Source organism: Symphalangus syndactylus, chromosome 1 (genome assembly GCF_028878055.3).
Source record: "Symphalangus syndactylus isolate Jambi chromosome 1, NHGRI_mSymSyn1-v2.1_pri, whole genome shotgun sequence".
NCBI classification, from domain to species: Eukaryota; Metazoa; Chordata; class Mammalia; order Primates; family Hylobatidae; genus Symphalangus; species Symphalangus syndactylus.
Genome location: NC_072423.2, coordinates 150,692,380 through 150,715,309, shown reverse-complemented (window position 1 = coordinate 150,715,309; position 22,930 = coordinate 150,692,380). Strand labels below are relative to the sequence as shown.

The 22,930-nt window shown below is 43.1% G+C and overlaps 1 long non-coding RNA gene and 1 other non-coding gene across 3 annotated transcripts in view; both read left to right on the top strand.

Moving 5' to 3' along the window:
• The first annotated feature begins 10,840 nt into the window (after positions 1 to 10,840).
• The window catches only part of LOC129487578 (uncharacterized), a 46,544-nt gene continuing 34,454 nt past the window's right edge, over positions 10,841 to 22,930 (top strand). For both annotated transcript variants that reach the window (XR_010114672.1, XR_010114673.1), the window contains exons 1-5: positions 10,841 to 15,721; positions 16,019 to 16,195; positions 18,678 to 18,849; positions 19,316 to 19,453; positions 21,879 to 22,022. This is a non-coding gene — a long non-coding RNA (uncharacterized lncRNA). The remainder of the gene's footprint in view (positions 15,722 to 16,018; positions 16,196 to 18,677; positions 18,850 to 19,315; positions 19,454 to 21,878; positions 22,023 to 22,930) is intronic.
• Positions 17,784 to 17,890, top strand: LOC129461154 (U6 spliceosomal RNA). Its single transcript, XR_008650404.1, has one exon. It is a non-coding gene; the product is annotated as a U6 spliceosomal RNA (small nuclear RNA).

Here is a 22,930-nt window from a genome sequence, read left to right as displayed (position 1 = left end):
CTGTGGCACTATATCATTTGGTTGAAGCATATGAAGGAAATCTGGCCTGTCACATATATGTAGTTTGGAAAAAGAGGACTGTTATAACAGCCTTTTCACATAGTTTTGGATATTTCTTGATACTATTCCAAAATTTGAAATGTGGTCATTTTTAAAGGCCAGTTGCAGTATGGAATCTGTAGCCAAATCAATGACCTTTCCATACTCTGTTATATTAATATTTATCAGGCTTTTTGTGGATCTTCTACTCATGCATTATTTTACAGCATCAAACAGGCATTATTTGGAAAATGTTGGTTCACTGCTATGCAGATTTACCAAAAGTTCACACTGTTTGTGATATAATATTAACAAATCAGATTCATCGGTATCATCACCAATCTTATTATAAAACGCTTGAAGTCAAAAATCAACTGAAGATAGATCAAAGACTTAAATATAAGACCTGAAACTATAAACATTTTAGAAGACAACATTGGAAAATCTCTTCTAGAATCAGCCTAGACAAAGAATGCGTGATTGAGACCCCAAAAGCAAATGCAATGAAACAAAAATAGATGAATGGACCTAATTAAACTAAAAAGCTTCTGCACAGCAAAAGAAATAATCAGCAGAATAAACAGACAACCCACAGAATGGGAGAAAATATTTGCAAACTACACATCTGACAAAGGAGTAGTATCCAGAATTTACAAGGAACTCTAACAAATCACCAAGAAAAAAACAAATAATCCAATTAAAAAGTGGGCTAAGGACCTGAATAGACATTTCTCAAAAGAAGATTTACAAATGGTCAACAAACATATGAAAAAATGCTCAACATCACTAATCATCAGGGAAATGCAAATTAAAACTGCAGTGAGATGCCACCTTACTCCTCCAAAAATGGCCATTATTAAAAACATGCGTTGTTTTATGGATGTTGGTGTGGATGTGAGGAAAAGGGAGTGTTCTACACTGCTGATGGGAATGTAAATTAGTACAACCGCTGTGGAAAACAGTATGGAGATTCCGTAAAAAGCTAAAAGTAGATTCTACCATTTGATCCAGCAATCCCACTACTGGGTACCTACCCAGAGGAAAGGAAGTCATTATGTGAAAGACACTTGTACACGCATGTTTATAACAGCACAATTCACAATTGCAAAGATGTGGAACCAACCCTAAGTGCCCATCAACTAATGTGTGGATAAAGAAAATGTGGTACGTATATACCATGGAATACTACTTGGCCATTAAAAGGAATGAAACAATATATTTTGCAGCAAGTTGGATGGAGCTGGAGGCCGTTGTTCTAAGTGAAGTAACACAAGAGTGGAAAACCACAAACTGTATGTTCTCACTTATAAGTGGGAACTAGGCTGTGAGTATGCAAAGGCATACAGAGTGATATTAATATTATGGACTTTAGAGACTTGGGGGGGTTGTTGGGAGGGGGACCAGGGATACACAACTGCACATTAGGTACAGTGTACAGTATAGAGGATGCACCAAAATCTCAGAATATATAATTCATGTAACAAAAAAACCACTTGTACCCCAAGAGCTATTGAAAAATTTTTTAAAACACAAACCTTTAAGTTTGGGAAGCTGTCAAGCTCATGGTGCTGGCTATGAATACCAAGTTTTCTGAAATCATAAAATGTGCCTGAAAGTTCAGTGTTATCATTGGCAGTAAATATTTTTAAATGACAGGATTACTTTTATTAATTTTCAAGAAATGTTTGCCAAATATCCGCATTCAAATAATGATAGTTTGTCTATAAGTTGTTCTTTGAAGAAAAAATGATGTTTTTTGAAAAACGTGGCAAGTTCAACTTGCACCTCAAACAATTTCACATACACTTTTCCTTGAGCTAGTCATCACACTTCAGGTGTGGAGCAGAAATCCTTGATGTGTAATTTTCATTTCTTCATATAGAGTATTCAAAAAATGTATATTCAAGCATTGACATTTAATACAATTGATCATTTTTAGTACTTCATCAAGGATATTTTTGGCCGGGTGCGGTGGCTTATGCCTGTAACCCCAGCACTTTGCTAGGCCAAGGCGGGCGGATCACAATAACAGGAGATCGAGACCATCCTGGCTAACACGGTAAAACCCCATCTCTACTAAAAAAACGCAAAAAATTAGCCAGGCGTGGTGGTGGGCACCTGTGGTCCCAGCTACTCAGGAGGCTGAGGCAGGAGAATGGTGTGAACCTGGGAGGCAGAGCTTGCAGTGAGCCGAGATCGCGCAACTGTACTCCAGCCTGGGCGAAAGAGTGAGACTCTGTCTTAAAAAAAAAAAAAAAAAAAAAAAAAAAGGATATTCTTAAGTAAAACCCATTTTTTACTACTGTGAGTGGTTGGTAGTGAGGAATTCAGTAACTAAGACTATAATTTGTTACTAGAGCCTTGATTCATGATCAGACATACTATGTCTTTTGGACTGTCATTGCAAATATCAACAAAATTTAAAAGGGCAAATGTATCATTATGAAGATAGTTTTTAATCTAATGAGTCCTCGGGAAGGTTCAGGAACGCCCATGTGTTGTTCATGGTTGACACTGTGAGAGCCACTATTTCAATATAACTACTTGGCTTAAAGAAAAAGAAAAAAAAAATCCTTTGAACATCCAGGCTAAAAGGTCCTATCATTCCTAAGAAAAAGAAAATGAGTTTGACCTTAGACTTTTTGACAGAAGTGCTTTAGGCTAGAAGAAAACAGAATCCTATACTTAATATTTGTAGAAAAAAAATTTATGCCAAGCATTTTATATCCAGCCAAACTGACCTCAAATTATAAAGGCCACATTCAACTTTATGAACATACCAGAGCTCAGAAAATTTTGTTGCCATAAACCTTTTCTATGGAATCTACTACAGAACAAACTTGAGCCTGTCAAAATAATTTGAGAAGTATTATATAAGGGTGGATAGTGAGCATATAATATACTTGCAGTAGAACTAAGACCGTAAGATAGAGTGAAGAAGGCAATATAGTATATAATAGTGTTATGTTTTGACAATATAGCTATAGGACAATGATAAAAAATTCAGAGGAAATAGGAAGAGTACTGTGATGCTTAATTTTATGCCTCAACTTGATTGGGCTAAGGGATGCCCAGATAGCTGTTAAAACATTATTTGGGTGCACATCCGAGAAGGTGTTTCCAGAGGAGATGAGCATTTGAATCTGTAGACTGAATAAAGAAGACCAGCCCTCACCAATGTGGGTGGGCATCATCCAGTCCGTTGGGGGCACAGATAGAACAAAAAGATTGAGGAAGGACACGTTTGCTTCCTGTTTGAACTGGGACATCCATCCTCAGACATCAGTACTCCTGGTGCTCAGGCCTTCAGACTACGACTTAAACTGTTATTGCCTTCCTTCCTTTCCCTGCCCTCCAGTTTCTTAGGCCTTGGACTTGGATTGAATTACGCCACTGGCTTTCCTGGTTCTCCACCTTGCACATGGCAGATTGTGAGATTTCTTGGCACATATAATCATATGAGCCAATTCCTATAATAAATCTATCTGTCTATATCTATATCTACATCTATCCTCCTACTGGTTCTGTTTCTCTGTACAACCCTAAGACTAGTATACAAAAAATAGAACAAACTTTCAGATTGAGAAAAAAGACATGCAAGGCAAATGCATAAGAGATAAGTGTTATGATACATTGATATTCAACATCTTAACATAATTAAATGAAGACGAGAAGTCATTGAACAAAGGAGAGTTCATGTTTCCTGCTACAATGTGCAATGAAGATATAAGTTATTAATATTTTTGGATATTTTAAAACATCTCTCCCATACCTATAGAAATCAAGTGGACCAAAAAATTAAGGATGTGGAAAAACCAGCATTATCAGTAAGCTAGAACACATAAATATATATTGAAGTTGCAAAATCCAATAATGAAAAATTTGCCTTCTTTCCAAGTGCACATTGAACATTATGGTTTTAGTCTATTCTCACACTGCTATAAGGAGCTGCTCAAGACTGGGTAATTTATAAACAAAGAAGCTTAATTGATTCACAGTTCTGCATTGCTGGGGAGGCCTCAGGAAACTTACAATCGTGGCAGAAGGGGAAGCAAACAAGTCCTTCTTCATACGGCAGCAGGAGAGAGAAGTGCAGAGTGAAGTGGAGAAAAAGCCCCTTATAAAACCATCAGATCTTGCGAGAACTCACTCACTATTATGAGAACAGCATGGGGGGAACCTCCCCCATGATTCAGCTACCTCCCACCAGGTCCCTTCCATGATGCATGGGGAAGATTATGAGAACTACAATTCAAGATGAGATTTGGGTGGAGACACAGCCAAACCATATCAATTATGAAATGAATATATTTTGGGCCGCAGTGAAAATCTCACTAAATTAAAAAAATTAGAAATATTACCCACAGCATTCTCCAACCACAATAGGATAAAGCTAGAAATCAATAACAAAACAATAATAAAACACTTTTAAAATCTGTGAATTTACAAGGATCTTATTAAACCACCACTGGATCACAGTGAAAATACAGATCCAAATTGCAGAATGTCTTTGAAATGTCAATAATGAGCGAAAACGGAACAGCCAAGATGGGTAGATAGCAAACCCATCTCTGCTCCAGAATGACAGTGTGTCATGTGAGGCACTAATCCCTGCTGAATGAATTGCAGCCAGGCACCAGCACCATCTGCTTCTATTACTTTAGCGTTCTGTCTTGCTTCAGTGACACCAGTGATTACACTGTCTGTTGTCTCAAGACCAAATGTCTTTCTCATCATGTGTGTTGGGGACATGGGCAGTGATTCACATAAGGGCCAGTAGTTCCTGCCCTGGCACCAGCATTGGCCTCAGCTATGTCCACGGATCAGTCAAGTATACACAGCATGAGGCCTGCAGGGGTCAGGGCTCTGCCTCCTTTCTTCTCTGTCATTGGTCAGGCTCATGACCTTGATCCTCTGCAATAATATCTGTCCTTCAATTCTCTTTGTGATCATCCCACCATAGCAACTCAGATTTTAAAAATATTAGTCAAGGAGATCTCCGCCTGCATTTTGGAAGCTTGCTGAGCAGATGGCTTTTCTTCCTTTGGAAAAGTCAGAAGCCAAGGCCAGCATTTAGTTAGAAAGGGTGTGTTAGCCCCAAATATGTCATGCTTTCTAGGTTAGCTTGGAAGGGGTCAGGAAGAATCCATCAGAAGAACATTCTGATGCTCATATTTTAAACTTGGCTGGAGGCACATGTACAAGCATCCTTTGGAATGGAAGGGGTGGGAAAGTCTTTTCCTGCAGCAGAAGAGGCAGCGTTAGCTTCATGCTTCAACAAGAAAAAGCAGAGAGGCAGGTGGCACCCCAGGGAGTTCCAGACAAGGGACTGACACAAAACCAGAGGAGAAGCACATTTTCTAAAGAATAAGGACTCTATGTAGAGCTGAGACCCTGCACACTGCCCTCACCAAGCCACATGTAAGTTTCTTCTTTTAGGCACACAGGCTTGTCCCAACATTATAACAACACTTAGATAAAACAGATACCTGTTGGACAAACAGAAACACCAGGAATGCAAGTACACATCACAAAACCATTGGAGGGGGGCAGAGAAGGTGGCCATCTGCAAGCCAAGGGGAGAAGCCTGGGTAGAAAACAGCCCTGCTGACACCTTGACCTCAGACTTTCAGTCTCCAGCACTGTGAGAATGTAAATTTCTGTTGTTGAAGCCTGCCCACCTGGGTATTTTGTTATGGCATCCCTAGCAAAAGAATACGACTCATGTTTATTTTTCAGATATGAAAACACAGGACCCTTCTTTGCCTCCATGCCTTTGCAGTTCTGGTTCTCTGCCCTTGACACATCCCTTGTCCACTCAGGAGACTGTGTAGCCTTCATGTCTTCTGTAAATGCCTCCTGGACCACACCAGGCAACTGGTGTGTCCTCTATGCTGTCCACGCACCTGAAACCACACACCTGTAAAGCACTAATCACAGTGAAAAGAAAATACTTGCTTATATGACTATCTCCCTCATTAAACTATCAAATTCTCCAAAACAGAGACTGTCTTGTTTTGGCATGCAGCTGCACAGAATGGTATTAATCCTCGTCTTTTGTTCATAAACGTTTGTCACTGGTTCATACATGGTTTTAAAAACAAATTAGGTGTTTTTTGTTCTAATTTATTTATTATTTTTTTTTTAATTTATTTATTTATTTTTTTTTTGAGACAGCATCTCACAGTTCTCCCAGGCTGGAGTGCTTTGGCTCAATCTCAGTTCACTGCAACCTCTGCTTCCCGGGCTAAAGTGATCCTTCCACCTCAGCCTCCTGAGTAGCTAGGATTACAGGCACACACCACCATGTCTGGCTAATTTTTTGTATTTTTTGTAGAGATGGATTTTCGCCATGTTGCCCAGGCTAGTCTCAAACTGCTGGGCTCAAGGGATTCACCTGCCTGGGCCTTCCAAAGTGCTGGGATTACAGGCATGAGCCACTGCACCACCCAGCCTTATGTTTAATAATTCAATAGGCAACCATGAACCAATTACCTAAACAATAGCTGAAATGTGATACCTAACTATTTATCTCCATCAACAACTATCCTCGATCTTTCTCCCATAATAAACATCATCTTGAGTCTTATATTCATGACTTGCTTGCCCTTGATATCCTTTTATGTGATTTAATTACTGTAGATATCTACAGGCATATTTATACATATATCTATAGATATCTATATGTAGTAATTATATATAATATATATATATTTCTAGGACTGTATCTATTTCTAGAACAAATAGGAGTCTATTTTAGATGTTTTTAATAGTATAAGATGGGTATCATTCTATATATAATCTTTTGTTTTAATTATAATTAACCTTCCATTGCTAAAATTCATCCATATTGTTGCATATGGCTGATTCTTTTGTTATTATATGAATAGACATCACTTTAGTCCTCTGGCACTCAATTATTAGGTATTTGTTTTGCTTAGTCTTGCTCTGAACAGCCCCGCTATAGGCTTTCTTGCACATGTTGCCTTGTGTGTGTCATAAACCTGTATATGTTTACATGTGTAAGAGTTTCTCTGGGTAATGTGGTAGGCAGAGTGTTGCCTGTCCCAAAGATGGTCACAGTCTAATTCCCAGAACCTACGAATATGTTAGCTTACATGGTGAAGGGGAATTAAGTTTGCAGATGAAATTAAGGTTTCTCATCAGTTGATTTTGAGATGGGGAGAGTATCTGCATTATCTAAATGGGACCAATTTAATTACAAAAATTCCTCGTAAGTCGAAAATGGAGGCAGAACAGAGGACCAGGGGGAGGTCAGCATGAGAAGAACTCGGCCTGATGTTGACTTTGAAGATGGAGGAAGGGACCATGGACCAAGGAATGTGGAACATCTGTGAAATCTGGAAAAGACAAGAAAATGGAACATCCCTTACTGCCTTCTGCCAGCACTTTGACTTGAGCCCAGTGAGAGGTGTTTTGGACTTCTGACTGCAACCATACAGTGATAAATTCATGTTGTTTTATGTCACTAAGTTTGTGGCAATTTGTTACAGCAGCCGTGGGAAACTCATACAGGTAGATAATTACAAGTAGAGCTCCTGTCACAGGCTAATATAGTCCCATCTGTAGTAGATGCAGACAACTTGGTTTCCAATTATTTGCCCTCTTAATAGCAGAGTTTGAAAGTTCCTATTTGCTCACATGCTGCCAACTCTCAATGTATCAATATTTGTAATGTTATCTTCTCTGGAAGGTTATAGAGTTATCTCACTGGGGTCTTAATTTGCATTTTCTAGATAATTGACAAGTCTAGCACATTTTTACATTTTTATGGGCCACTGAAGATCCTCTTTGTTTGAGGTGTTTGTTCAGCCCTTGTGCTCATTTCTTGGTTGGTTGTCTCTCCTTTTCCTTATTCATGTGTGGATGTCTTAAATATGTTCTCAGATCAATGCGGTTTTCAGTTACAGGTGTCGCAAATATCTTTTCCTATTCTCGCACCTGTGCCTTCTGACTCAGACATTCTTCATTTTCATGTTTAGTTAGTGCTGGAAATCCACACGTGGCTCCCCGGTTCTGGGGCATTCTCAGGGATGTTCAGCGAAACAAAGTGAGAAACTTCCGTGAAGCTCCACCTGCACTCACAGCTCAAGCAGTCAAGGGCTGGTAACCTGGGAAACTATGGGAAGGACAGGGAGCGCCCCCTTCACAGCCCCATACTTCCAGGGAGCAGGCTGTGGAGGACACTATAGCAATATGGTGCCTTTCTTTCCCCCCTGACACAGCTGCTTAACTGGCAGCGGTATAACATAGGGCACAGAGATTTTGTGGATGATGTTAGCACTGTTTGTGGAAAATTATGTGTTGGCTCAGGAATAAAAAGACGACTTTGAGCTCTGGGGAGATAATCACAAAGAGCTGGGCTGCTGAAAATCTTGGATGCTTTTCCAGAATAGGAGAGTTCCCAAACTGACGGAGTTCAATCCCAGACGCAGGCCCTCTTCAGAAAGAAAGCAACAGCATCCCCACATAGTGACTGTTCTGGGCTCCAGCCCCAGCTCCAGTTCCTCTTTCCTCTCCTCAAGCAGAAGAATGACTTAATAGAGAAATTGAGAACATAAATCATGAATACCCAGCCCTGTAGGTAAAGAGGGATGATCTCGTGCTAATTCTCAAGAAGAATAGGAAAAGGCCAGGTGCGGTGGTTTACACCTGTAATCCCAGCACTTCACAAGGCTGAGGCAGGCAGATCACTTGAGCCCAGGAGTTCAAGACCAGCCTGGGCAACATAGCAAGACCCCATCTCTACAATAAATACAACAAATTAGCCAGGCGTGGTGGTGCATGCCTGTGCTGCCAGCTACTCAGGAGGCTGAGGCAGGAGGATGACTTGAGCCCAGGAGGTCGAGGCTGCAGTGAGCTATGATCACATGACTGCACTTGAATCCTGGGCAACAGAACAAGACCCTGCCTCAAAAATAAAAACTAATAAAAATAGGAAAAGATATTCTATCTTTTGTATTTTGGAGTTAAAGGCTGAGCTGGTTAGAACTAACCTGAGGTCATAAATCAACCGCAAAAACAAAAATGTATGATAACAACAAAAAAGCATGAATACGCTTTAGCATTAGGTTATATATATTAATATTTATAAATCTCTGTACATATCAGTAGGTAGATACAGACATAGATAGATAAAATACACATATATAGATATAAAAATAAATAAAACAAAATTTCGTTGGATGTACTCCAAGAAATAGAACATTTTAGGTGCTTTATCATGTTTACCCAAAGAAATTCAAGTTGCCCCTATAATACGTAAGTTTATAAAAGAAAGAAATGGAAAGGAAATGGATAGAGACATAAAAAGTAAGAAAATAGAATTGGTGAAGTTAAAACCAAACAAGAAGCAGCAAAACAAGAACCCAATCCCTTCTAAATGACAATGTGGGCTGATGTAAGCTATTGATGCAGAATGTAGAAGACATGGGCCGGGCATGGTGACTCACGTCTGTAATCCCAGCACTTTGGGAGGCTGAGGTGGGCAGATAACCTGACGTCGGGGGTTCAAGACCAGCCTGGCCAACATGGTGAAACCCCGTCTCTGCTAGAAATACAAAAATTAGCCGAGCCTGGTGGTGCACTCATGTAGTCTCAGCTACTCTAGTTCAAGCACCAGAATTGCTTGAACCCCGGAAGTGGAGGTTCAAGCAATTCTGAACCCGGGACGTGGAGGTTTCAGTGAGCCGAGATCATGCCACTGCACTGCAGCCTGGGAGAGAGAGCAAGACTCCACCTCAAACAAACAAACCAAAAAAAAGAAGAACGCAGCAGACATTCATGCACGATTCAGTGCGGAATTGCAGGAATAAGGTGAAAGACACAGAGGACAGACGACTTAGACCTGGCATGTGAGTAACCAGTATACCTGAAGTAAAGAAAAGGGAAAAAATTGGAACTGAAAAGCCTTTGAAATCCATAACGGAAGGAATGAAAACAATTTTCTTGAAATAAAGATTTAAACTACAGAGAAAAAGAATTTTATATAAGAACTTACTCTTCCAGGCAGGATGGAAAAGTTTGCAGGAAATTAAAGCACTTGCCAAAAATAACTAGAAAACTCAGATAAAATGCAAAAACCTTATGTTTAAGGGCATAAAGACCTGCTAAAGCAAGCCTGGGAATTTTAGAAGAAGAAGAAAGCAGAAATTGAGGCTGAGTCAGTATTTGGAGATACAACGGGCAAGAACTTCCAAGAATTGATGAAAGACATCAACTCATCAACTGAAATAATTTTGTGTGTCACCAGCAAGGCAAATACAAGAGAACCACACCTAGGAATACCATGTTCAAACTGCTGAAGACTAAGTAGAAGGGAAAAAAATCTCAAAAACAGCAAAACAATGCATACTATCATCAGAGGAATAACAGTGAAGTCGGCAGACTCCTTAACCTATGCTTAAATTCCAGTGTTGAAAATTAGTCCCATGGTCTTGCCTAGTTGCAAAGGGGACATTATGAAATGCAATGTCTGTATGAGCAGAGACTCCCTTCCTTCCTTCCTTCCTTCCTTCTTTCCTTTCCTTCCTTCCCCTCCCTCCCTCCTTTCCCTTCCCTCCCTTCCTCCCTCCCTCCTTTCCCTTCCTCCCTCCTTTCCCTTCCTCCCTCCTTTCCCTTCCCTCCCTCCCTCCTTTCCCTTCCCTCCCTCCCTCCCTCCCTCCTTTCCCTTCACTCCCTCCCTCCCTTCCCTTCCCTTCCCTCCCTCCCTTCCCTTCCCTTCCCTCCCTCCCTTCCCTTCCCTTCCCTCCCTCCCTCCCTCCCTACCTCCCTTCCTTCCTCCCTCCCTCCCTCCCTCCCTCCCTCCCTCCCTCCCTTCCTTCCTTCCTTCCTTCCTTGACGTAGTCTCGCTCCGTTACCAGGCTGGAGTGCAGTGGCGCAATCTTGGCTCACTGCAACCTCCACCTCCCAGGTTTAGGCAATTCTGCCTCAGCCTCCCAAGTAGGTGGGATTACAGGCGCATGCCACCATGCCCAGCTAATTTTTGTATTTTTAGTAGACACGGGGTTTTACCGTGTTGGCAGGATAGTCTCAATCTCTTGACCTCCTGATCCACCTGCCTCGGCCTCCCAAAGTGCTGGGATTACAGGCGTGAGCCACTGTGCCTGGCCGGGCAGGGACACTTTCTAGTGTCCTTCTACAACATGGAAAGGAAGCATGATTTCTGTAGACAGTTAACCACTTCCAGGACATTGCCCCTTACCCTTCATTGATGCATTCCTACTGCTTTGGTGAAAGAAGCATCTTTAGACCTTCTTATGGGACATAGAGAGGGGTGGAGAGGGATTCATTAGCATAATGAATCTGCCCCAGCTTCTCATCTCCCTAAGAATTTGTATTCCTTTCTCTTCAGTGTAACTAGAAATTTCTGACATGACTGCATCATTTAATGTAGACCACTTTTAAATGCAAGGTTTAATTAACCAACCAAGCAAACTATTAGAGCCACTCCCAGCTGTTCATTAGTTTATTGAATTCAGAATATGCCATAAACTAACTATATGGATTAATCCAGTCCACTCCAATGCTATGTTTTTCCCCTTTGTTTTAGTACTTTTAGACTTTGTTTCAACTATATTTTTCAGGTGCATTTTGATGTCGTAGCAAAATTTTAGCATTCTTTTTTTGTTTAATGTCCTCCAGATCCAATTTTTGTACTTTTTTTCCTGTGGGATACTATGAAATTGAGTTGTATTTATAATCCTGGAGGCCATGAGAGTTGGTGGGTTGAGTTTTGAAGATAATTAGCATCCTTCTATAAAGTAACTGCTTCATATGAGATCATTGCAGGACTCTCAAGCAGGAAATGGCCAGAATTTTCAGAAGAGAAGAAAGGTTTTTTTGCTGGTAAGTGACACTCAGTGGTATTTGTGTGTTCAAGGTACCTGAATACTGTATTAATCATGCCTTTTTGTGTTTTTGAAGTTTTTGTATTTTCAGTGTTTTGTATTTTTGATGTTTGATATCTGGGACCTTGTTGATCCTAGAGTGTCTGCCCATCCCAGGGCTGGATAATTCCTAGACAGAGTAAAAGACTCACCTGCAAGTGCAGTTTTCATATGCAACCCAACCAATGCAAAGCGACTACCCACCAAATACCTCCTTTATTGTGCTCTCTCTCCCCTAATCACCAGAGCCAGGTGCCAGGCAACTGGCAGCAATCTCTATCCTCCAGAGCCTCCTGAATTATCCACACTAGCCAATCCTCAGCCTGCAGAGCCTGCCTCACGCGTTCCTTCCTGCAAAGCCCACATTAAAGACTCTGCCTACATGCTCTTCCCTGCTCCTCCTGCTTCTGGTGCTTCCCCATGTGGTTCTCCATGCTCCTCCCCCCAGAAACTGTGAGTAACAAACTCTGTTTTCAATGGCAGTTGTCTTCCGATCTGTTGGCTTTACCACACATAAATAATAATAACGCTTCCATTTTATAACAGATAGATGAAAATCTATCCACATCTCCCTATTTTGAGTCTCAGATGTCTAATCTTTCCCCCAACCCTACCTTTCACATGAGAGACATAGAAAGGCTGTGAATTCTATTTATATTGTATTCATGCAATCAATAGGATTAAATTTGGAGCCCAAGTATTTGCTACACTGGTTCTACAGCTACAAGAAAGAGGAGACTTGGCCGGACGCGGGGTCTCACGCCTGTAATCCCAACACTTTTGGAGGCCGAGGCGGGTGGATCAGGAGGTCAGGAGATCGAGACCAGCCTGGCTAACATGGTGAAACCCCATCTCTACTAAAAATACAAAAAATTAGCTGGGTGCAGTGGCAGGCGCCTGTAGTCCCAGCTACTCGGGAGGCTGAGGCAGGAGAAAGGCGTGAACCCGGGAGGCAGAGCTTGCAGTGAGCTGAGATAGCGCCACTGCACTCTGGCCTGGGCGAAAGAGCAAGAGTCCGTCTCAAAAAAAAAAAAAAAAAAAAGAGAGAGAAGAGACTTCAGCCAAAAATAAAAGTAAAACCTGAGCTGCTATTTTCTTAAGCTCTATTCTAAACATTTAGCTTGCCCCCACAGTTCTTGTGTTAACAGCAGCAAATCCGTATGGGTTTGCAGCAACCTCACTTCTTGCCTCCTCAGAAGAAAGAATTTGACTGAGGGGCATAAGGCAGAGGGAGAAACTAAGGCAAATTTTTGGGCAGTAGTGAAGGTTTATCAAAAAGTTTTAGAGCAGGAAAGAAAGGAAGTAAAGAGAAGTAGTGAAAGTTTATCAAAAAGTTTTAGAGCGGGAAAGAAAGGAAGTAAAGTACACTTGGAAGAATGCCAAGCAGGCAACTTGAGAGATTCAAGTGCACTGTTTGACCTTTGACTTGGGGTTTTCTACGTTGGCAGGCTTGAGGGGTCTGCATCTCTTTTTCCCTGATTCTTCCCTTGGGGTGGGTCTCCACATGGTCAGTGGCCTGCCAGCACTTGGGAGGTGAGCATGCGCAGTGTGTTGACTAAAGTTGTGTGCATGTTCACTTGAGGCATTTTTTCCTTATTAGTCGAACATTTCTGGAGGAAGGTCATATACCAGTTAAACTCTGCCATTTTGCCTCTTAGTGCACATGCTTGAGCCCACTAACCCAGCTCCCGAGTTCTTACTGGGAAGCTGCTCATCACCAACTTTAGGTGTGTTCTGTCTACTGTGAGACCGCCCTTCCCTGGTGCCAGTTGTGACCAATTACTGTTTTAAAGAGACAGCTTAACAACTGCTGACCGTTACCTGACGGTCACCTGCTGCTCCTCGTTGGGGGATGGGGCCCTCTCCTGCTCTGCTCATGTCTGCTTCGCTACCTAACTGACATTCACCTGCAGTTCCTCATTGAGGGGTGGGGCCCTCTCCTGCTCTGCTCATGTCTGCTTCGCTACCTACCTGACAGTCAGCTGCCGTTCCTCGTTGCGGGGTGGGTCCCTCTCCTCCTCTGCTGTGTCTGCCTCACTATCTATTCTAGCACTTGTGTTCCTCGTTCCCATCATAATGGCCAATAGCAGCAACCACTTGGGCTACCAAAAGCTTGCCTTAAATAGCTATTTTTACTGGCTATCTGTATGCCACTTTCAAGTGGAAACAAAGACATCCAGGTCAGATATCAAATAAAAACCAAACCAGATACCCAGTTCTAGAATACCCAGGTCAGCAAAAAAAAAACACATTACTGCAGAAATAGACTTATACTTCTACTAATTTAGACCAACTGATTTAGACCAAGATGCCAAGGCAATGCAATGGAAAAAGTAAGGCCTTTTCAAATCGATTGGCTGTGTATATGAAATAAATGAGTCCTGACCCATATCACACCATACACAGAAGTAATTTCAAGATAGATGATGGACCTAAATGTTAGAGCTAAAATGATAAAGCTTGTAAAAGAAAATAATACAATATCTTCTCAATATTGGAATAGGTGAAAATTTCTTAGGATTCAGCATGTACTAAGCATGAAATAAATAATTGATCAAATGGGTTTAATAAAAATTAAAACCATTTTTAAGAACTCTTCACACAGTATACTTAAGATCAGAGTATTTCTCTTTGTGCAAATTTCAATTTTTTAAAAAACCTACTTTATCATTTCTTTCTTATAGAATTAGCAAAAATCTGAAAGTTTGACAACTGCTTTGTGATGGAGGCGGAGAAGCACCGCCACTAAACACACACATGCACACACATGTACACATACGCACACACAAGTACACAAACAGTACAAACACAGTACACATACGCACACAAGTACCCACACACGTACATGCACACAGTACATGTGCACACACGTACATGCACATAGTACATCTGCACACATACACACGTACATGCACACACGTACACATACATGTACACACCCTCTCACAGGAGCTTGGGGGAGTGGTCTGGTCATTTCAGCTTCTCTATCTGCCTACTGGCCTGAGCTGAAGGCACAAGACTGCAGCCTCTCCTAGCCTCAGCCTTCTGAACTTTAAGCCCAGGGAATCATCACTGCTCTTAGTTCATAGACAAGAGGAAATCCTTTTTAAACCCAGCTTTCTTGGGGACACTACCCCATCTGCGTGTAGCCACCATTCTTTGCTTCCCAGCTGCCAAAATTCTTGTGGCCACTGCAGCTTTAGACCAAAACGGACTGCAGGTGTATACTGATTCTTCCTGCTAAGGCGTTTAGGTGCTTCCTCACCTAAATGCTTTCCAGACTCAGATGGTGGACAAGCTATCCTGTTCTGAGAAAGCTAATGAAGGCCAGGCTAAAGGAACTGTCTTTACCTCATATTTTCTTTCTTCTCAAATGCATATGCACAAAGGTTGATGCTTTTCCTTTGTTGTTGTTGTTGTTCACAGCTCATGGAATTCCACTTAAGGCAAACTCATATAAAATGCTCTCTTTTTTAAAAAATATTCTGCAGCTTTTTCATTCTCTCTCTTCAAAAATATGCCAAGTTGCCTCAGTAAAGAATGCTGTTTTGTATGTCATGCCTGATTGAAAAAATTCTGCTCAACAATGATTGCATGAAGAATGGACAGTCCACCCTCTCGCCCAGATGGCCCGAAAGGTGCCCTTGGTGTCCATCAGACTGTCAGACTGCTGTTTACTGGGGCAGCTCCCAGGGTCTCTGCTCTTCTTTTGAGTCTGCACCACCGACATCCATTTAAGCTTCAATTGGAGCTCCTGATGCTTGCGAGCAAAGGTACCTTGACTGCTACATCTCATTAGCTGTGTTTTTTCTTCCCCCACCCCAACACTAGGACATTTCTGCTTCAGTGACTTCTGATCCTGAATGTTAGCTTTGTTGTTCATAATCTCTGAGAGCCAAAAGCAACTTTTACTGGGGACTCAGGACCAGATGGTAGCTGAGGGAGCAAGCAGGGTGAAGGACAAGGATCTTTCTGGAAACCAAATCTGCAGGTTTCTGGGATGAGCTACCAGTGAAGCGGGAGGGAGTTCAACATGTTTCCTATGTCATGAGCCGTCTACCCTTTTGTAGGATAAAATCTGCTGTGGAAGGATGCCTGTTTGCAAGGAGGAAAGAACAAGCTTCCTGCTTCCCAGGTCCCTGGCATGCTCCCCCTGGTGGAAAGGCACTCCCTCCAAACTCTTGGAGAGGACTCAGGCTGAAAGTGGCAAGCTACTTCCGAGTTCCAGGTGACCCATAGGCTGTGAGGTGGGTCTTAGCTATCTTTTAAGTACTGCTGTAGTTCTATGATTAGTTCAGGCACACCTCATCGTCTGAGAGCCACTCACTGCAACCTGGAGTTGCCCTCTACCTTAGTGCACAAACTGAGAAGGACGCTTGGCTTTTGAGACAATGTGGTGTTTAATCACCAGGATAATAGAAGCATCACAAAATACAGTAACAGGATGGCCCAGGGTGAGAGAAGCGAAGCGTACGCAGAGTCTGGCTCATACTTATAAGGCTTCCCTGCCAGCACAGTCTTCCTCTGGATCCAAAGCAGATAATTGGACACCTCAGTGTACACTCCAGGCATGTTCTTCTGGCCACGGCCCACACCCCAGCTGATAATACCCAGCTGGTACCATTGCTTTTGTTCTTTTTCTGGCAAACCAGAGGCCCCCCTACTGTCACCCTAGGAAAGAAAGGTTGTTTGGGAGGGGAAGGGGCAGGAACAAGTTACTCTTACAGCCTACTGAGGTGCAGCCCGCTGGCACGAGGCAAAAAGCACTTGCGGCACCTTTTGATGAGCAGACTTCTTTTTTTAAGAGTTGGGGTCTTGCTGTGTTGCCCACGCTGAAGTGCAGTGGTGCAATCATAGCTCACTGCAATTTTGAACTTCTGGGCTCAAGCAATCTTCCTGACTTGGCCTCTCAAAGGGCTGGGACTACAGCTTTTGGGACAATAGTTTTGATGAGGCTCTCCAACCACATAGCTATGCTCTGGGACTTCTGGAAAAGAAAACAAACAATTTGGTCAACAAGGACTCTCAATCATTACCATTTAGTCTCATGCATTAGTTTTATTATGATTTTTGAGACGGAGTCTCACTCTGTCGCCCAGGCTGGAGTGCAGTGTGCAATCTCAACTCACTGCAACCTCCTGCTCCTGGGTTAAAGCGATTCTCCTGCCTCAGCCTCCTGACTAGCTAGGACTGCATACACATGCCACCATGCCTGGCTAATTTTTGTATTTTTAGTAGAGATGGAGTTTCACCATATTGGCCAGGCTGGTCTTGAAGTCCTGACTGCAAGTGATCTACCCACCTCGGCCTCCCAAAGTGCTGGGATTACAGGCGTGAGCCACCTCGCCCGGCTCGTGCATTAGTTTTAATACAACAAGGGCTGGTTTTATAATCTATTTTATCTCTAAGCACTTTTGTATGTTTTTTTCAAAATTCTTCACATTTTCCCCCTGCCTTTTCACCCCAAATCCATTTTCAGCCAACCCATTTTTCTCTTTCTGTGTTGTTCATGATAACAAAAAGTAAAAAACACCAACAAAAACCCACTGCACCTCATAATAGGTCCCTGGACAAATACAGTAGATATACAAACTGACATATGCCAGTGCAAAAATTACAAATATTATATGAAAATGTTATCTTGTGGCACAAAACATTGAATTATAAACAACTTACAGATCCTGAAACATCCTGAAAAAGATGGCCAAATAGCACAAATCAATGGAGCAGACGTAATTAATGTGAAAATTGAGGAATATGGTAACTCTCATGGTTTTCAAGGTTTCCTCAAACCTTTTGGACCTTTCAAAAACTTCTATTAAAAAGTAATGCATAGTGCTCACTTCGGCAGCACATATCCTAAAACTGGAACAACACAGAGAAGATTGGCATGGCTCCTGCACAAGGATGACATGCAAATTCGTGAAGCATTCCATATGTTTACATCACACACTAGGGCCTGTCGGGGGTGGGGGGTGGGGGCCAAGGGGAAGGAGAACGTTAGTACAAATATCCAATGCGTGCTGGGCTTAAATCCTAGGTGACGGGTTGTGATGGGTGCAGCACACCACCATGGCACATGTATACCTATGTAACAAACCTGCACATTCTGCACATGTATCCCAGAACTTAAAGAAAAAAAAAAGAAATGTATAATGATAAAAAGTTGGAAAACTCAGATATGGAAAAAGACCATGAAGAATACCCACAACTATATAAATAAGTACATTTATATATAAACACACACTACATGATGAGCAGACTTTTTTTCATACATGATTTTATACACGATTGTGTATGAAGAGAATATTTCAGGAAGAATACATACCCATATAATTGCCTTTGGCGAGTGGACTGAGAATGAGTGTAAGAGGTGGAACCTCTCTTCATTGTGCAGCCATCTGTGCTACTTGAACTTTCTTCATCATATATTCAAATAAATAAATGCAATCAACAATCCTCCTAATTCCACCCCTGCAGAGGCAACTCCTATTGCCACCTTCTGATGTAACTTTCCACACCCTCGTCTATCAATGCGCACCCATCATATTTTAGAGATAGGATCAGGATGTTCATACTGTTTCACAGCTTATAAGGCTTTACTTTCAAAAATGTTAAGTGACACACAAAATGTTGAAAAAAATCACCACTCTATGTGTTGCAAAACATTAAAACAAACAACTTCCTTCCCAAAGCCGGATATGGGTTTATTTTATTTTTTTTAACCAGTTTGCTGTTATGAAGAAATTGCTATGCTCATCAGCTTGCTTTGAACGAAGCCGTTCTTTACCAAATGCCCTGAAGTCATTGGAAAGTCACACGACCTTGCTTTAAAGTGAAGAATTATAATTGTTTCTCTGAAGATGAGGGAGCTGCGCGAAGTTTGTCAGATGCAACAGAGGTACGGTTTGGATCTTAAATTTCTGAAGCCACTTAGGCCTTGATTCAAACTCCAGTGTGACTGTTCAGTTGAATGAATCTGAACAGTGTCTTATGCAGTTTAAGGCTCAGTTTTTACATTGATGGTAAAAGTAACATTTTTCCTGCAGGACGGCTCTGTGAATGGAAGGAAACAGCTAAATCTAGGTCTTTATACATGACAAGCATTGACTCAGTGGAAACTCCTGCTATTTTTGTGGTTTTTAGACCAGGCAGATCTGGGCATCACTAGGGGAGGTTTTTCCTCAGACGCAGAAGGCGGTTCTAATCCCAGAGTCCGGATGCCCTCGTTAGAATTCTGGGCCTGTAATTCGCCTTGCTGGGGTGTCCTCAGCAAGACTTTCAGCTTGTCTGATCCTTGTTTTTCTTATCTGAAATAGGCCTGTCTCACAGAGCTAATTCCCAACACTTCTGTGTATTTCTGGCAGCCGTGTGTATGCTATTGAGAACTGGACAGGAGTGAAAGAGATTGATGAAGACAACAGTGTATATAGCATCTCCTATTACCTATTAGCTCAGTGCTTCATGTGCATTACCTCACTGAATTCTCGCAACAGCCCAAAAAGGTAGGAACTCTTACTATTCCCATGTTACAGATGAGGAAATCGGAAAAGGCACAGGCACGGGGGACATCTCTTGCCGAGGTCACACAGGCAGTTCAAGTAGGGGAGCCAGGAGGGAGACTGGGTCATCTGACTTCAGAGCCTGCACCCCTAACCACTGCCTCTCATTGCTTCCCTTTGGTTACAGAGGACCTGTTCTTTTAAGATCTTACAGACGATCTGGACTGGGTTGAAAAGTATTGTCCCAAAATTCACGTCCACCCAGAACCTCAGAATGTGACCTCATTTGGAAATAGAGTCTTTGCAGATATAATTAGTTAAATTAAGATGAGGTCATAGTGGATTGAAATAGACCCTAATCCAGTGACCCAGCAGAAGTAATTCCTCCGACTGCCCCAGAACCCATCGGGGCAGGCAGCTGAGGGCATGGGGGCGGCCCTGGAATAGGGGCTGTGGTGGTACGTTGACTACCTGGCTGCACTGGTTGTGGGGCTGATGGGAAACTACTAAAGTTTGGGGGAAGCAAGTAGAATTTCCTAAGAACATGATGGAGAGGGGAAAACCTGTGGTGGCTGTGAAGGTCCTGATGCCGTGTATGTCCAATTAATATCGTCCAGTGGCCATGAATTTACTGTAAAAATAGAACATGCATTAACTTCAAGCATGATAAAAGCCATGTTAAGCTTAAAAAGCTTAAAAGCCTTTAAAACAGCTCCCAGGCCAGGCACGGTGGCTCACAGCTGTAATCTCAGCACTTTGGGAGGCCGAGGTGGGTGGATCACCTGAGGTCAGGAGTTCGAGACCAGCCTGGCCAACATGGTGAATCCCTGTCTCTACTAAAAATAAAAATAAAAAAAATTTAGCCGGGCATGGTGGCGTGTGCCTGTAATCCAAGATACTAGGGGGTCTGAGGCAGGAGGATCACTTGAACCCGGGAGGCGGAGGTTGCAGTGAGCCAAGATCATGCCACTGCACTCCAACCTCGGCAACAGAGCAAGACTCCGTCTCACAAAAAAAAAAAAAAAAGCTCCCAGCCTATGGCAGAGATTTGATATTCATTGACCAATAAATTGGCTGGATATGGAACAAGGCTACAGAAATTCTCAGGCTCCAGAAGATGGATCCATAGTAGATGTTAATGCACCGCCCTTGCTCTAGCTGCATGATGTCATGGTTTTGCGTTAGACCTGGTAGGTGCTGCATAGACCTTCAGAAGATTTGCAAAGCGAAAGCAGGAGATGACCCTTTTGAGGGTCACACACTGGCGTCAACACTGCCTAACATCTCCACCTTGACAGCCAGGTAGCTCTCCTGAAGGGGGTTCATTACAATGGCCATTCACTCTGGAAAACTGGTACTGAAGACAGATAGTAAACTCTCTCTCTCTCTCCCTTTCTCTCCCACACGTACTTTAATGTCTGGGTTGTGTGGGAGCCATGATTTGACCCTAGTCAGGGACCACCTGCATCTGATTCACCCAAGGGACTTCTTAGCAATGCAGTTCTCACCCGCGGATCCCACCCTGTGACTACCGAGTCAGCACGCCTGGGAACTGACCTTGAGAGCAAGCTCCCTAGGGGATTCTCATGCCCACCGAGGATGAAGGGCTCTGGAGAGGCACATCCACAAGGACCCCCAGAGACCCACGTGCCAGGAGCCGGGGGCCCAGGACAGCAGCAGGGCGACCCGCAGCAGGAGGGCTGCCCTTCATCCCTCCATCCTTTCATCAGCCCTGGTCCTCCCATCAGCCACAGAGAGGCTTCTGGTGTGGAAGGGGGGCCGGGCGGGGCGTCACTCTGCACGCTCACTAGCTCACAGCCCACCCTGACTGCCCAGGTCACAATAGGGAATGGGTGGAGCCGCCACAGTCCAGACAAAGCCGGGATCACCCTGAACCCTGTGGGGTGTGGAGGTCAGGATGGAGCTGGGGCCGAGAGGCTCGGAGTGGGTGGTCTCCCCGGCCAGCTGTGCTCCTATAAGAGGCAGCGTCTCAGCTTCATGAATGTGTCAGGACAAAATAGCTGGAAGCGCGCTCTAGAAATAGCCTTGGGGAATGAGAAGGACTCAGGCTGCTGTTCCAAACCGCTGAAGTGAAACAGCGGAGAGGGCACTGGCTGTGAGACCTTAGCGGAGTCCCTTAGCTTTGTGCCTGTGATGCCTCCCCTGTAAAATGTGGACGATGATAGTGCAGCACTATATGGTTGAGAGGAGTAACGAGCTAATGTGTGTATCTGAGCACAGGATGTGGCCAATACCAAGCCCATGATTTTAATTCTCCCATTTCATCCCTACTAATGTCTTCCTGCAAAGGAAGGCACCTTGGCCAGCAGTTTCTATGAACAAGACATGTCCAAAGTACAGATCCATGCCTGGATCAGCTGCAGGGTGGCTTTTTGTGGTGCACTTCTTTCATTTCTTTGTTCCTGAGGTCATCCAGAGCTCTTTGGAGCACTTTCTACTTGCTGGGCTTGGAGGACAATGCAAAGATGAACAATAGATGTTCTCTGTCTCTTTGAAGCTTATAATCATCTGGAGAGACACATTGGCAGAGAGACTACCTTAATACAATGGGGTAAGAGTATCACTGGCAGCCAGGTGAGGGGCACGGGTGTGTGCTGGGTGGGAGAAGAGGCGAGGGGGAAAATTGTCTAGAGGACATAAGGATTGTCTGGGCTAAGCCAATTCCCAAAAGGAAAGCCCTAGGGGGAGGGCAGGAATGCATTTGTTACGGTTTAAGTGATGGTCCCCCAAATTTGTATGTTGATGTTCTAACCCCCAGGCCTCAGGATGTGACTTTATTTGGAAGTAGGTCCTTGCAGATGTAATTGATTAAGAGGAGGCCATGCTAGAGTAGGACGGGCCCCCAATCCAATATGACTGGCGATCTTATAGAAAGGGGCCATTTGGACACACTCACCCAGACAGGGAGAGCCCCATGTGAAAACTGGAGTTGCACTGCCACAAACCAAGAATGTACCAGAAGCCAGGAGGGAGAAGTGGAACGGATCCTTTTAGCACCTGCAGAGGGAGCCCGGTCCTGCTAACACTGGGATTTTGGACTTCTGGCCTCCAGAGCTCCTGACAATATTTCTGTTGTTCTAAGCCACACAGTTTGTGGAACTTTGTTACAGCAACCCTGAAACTCAAGCAGCATTCTACCTGGGCAAAAAATATGTGCAAAGGTACAGAGGTGTACGGGAACTGCGGGAACTTCTGAGTTAAATCAGAATTGTTGTTTTGGGGGTTCAAAACTAGGAGAATATTGACAAATTTGCATGGTTCAAGTTAAGCTATCAAGTTGGAATAATGTACCAGGTTGAGTGGTAGATGGGGGGGGGTCAATTTACTGAATAAAGCTCAAATCCGAATAAACCATCTTCCTTCCTATGCAGCCAGTGAATCGTTCTGATAAGAAATCACCGTGGATGTGACAGGTGTATGAAGAATGGCTAATATTACTAATTAATGGCAAGGAGCTCT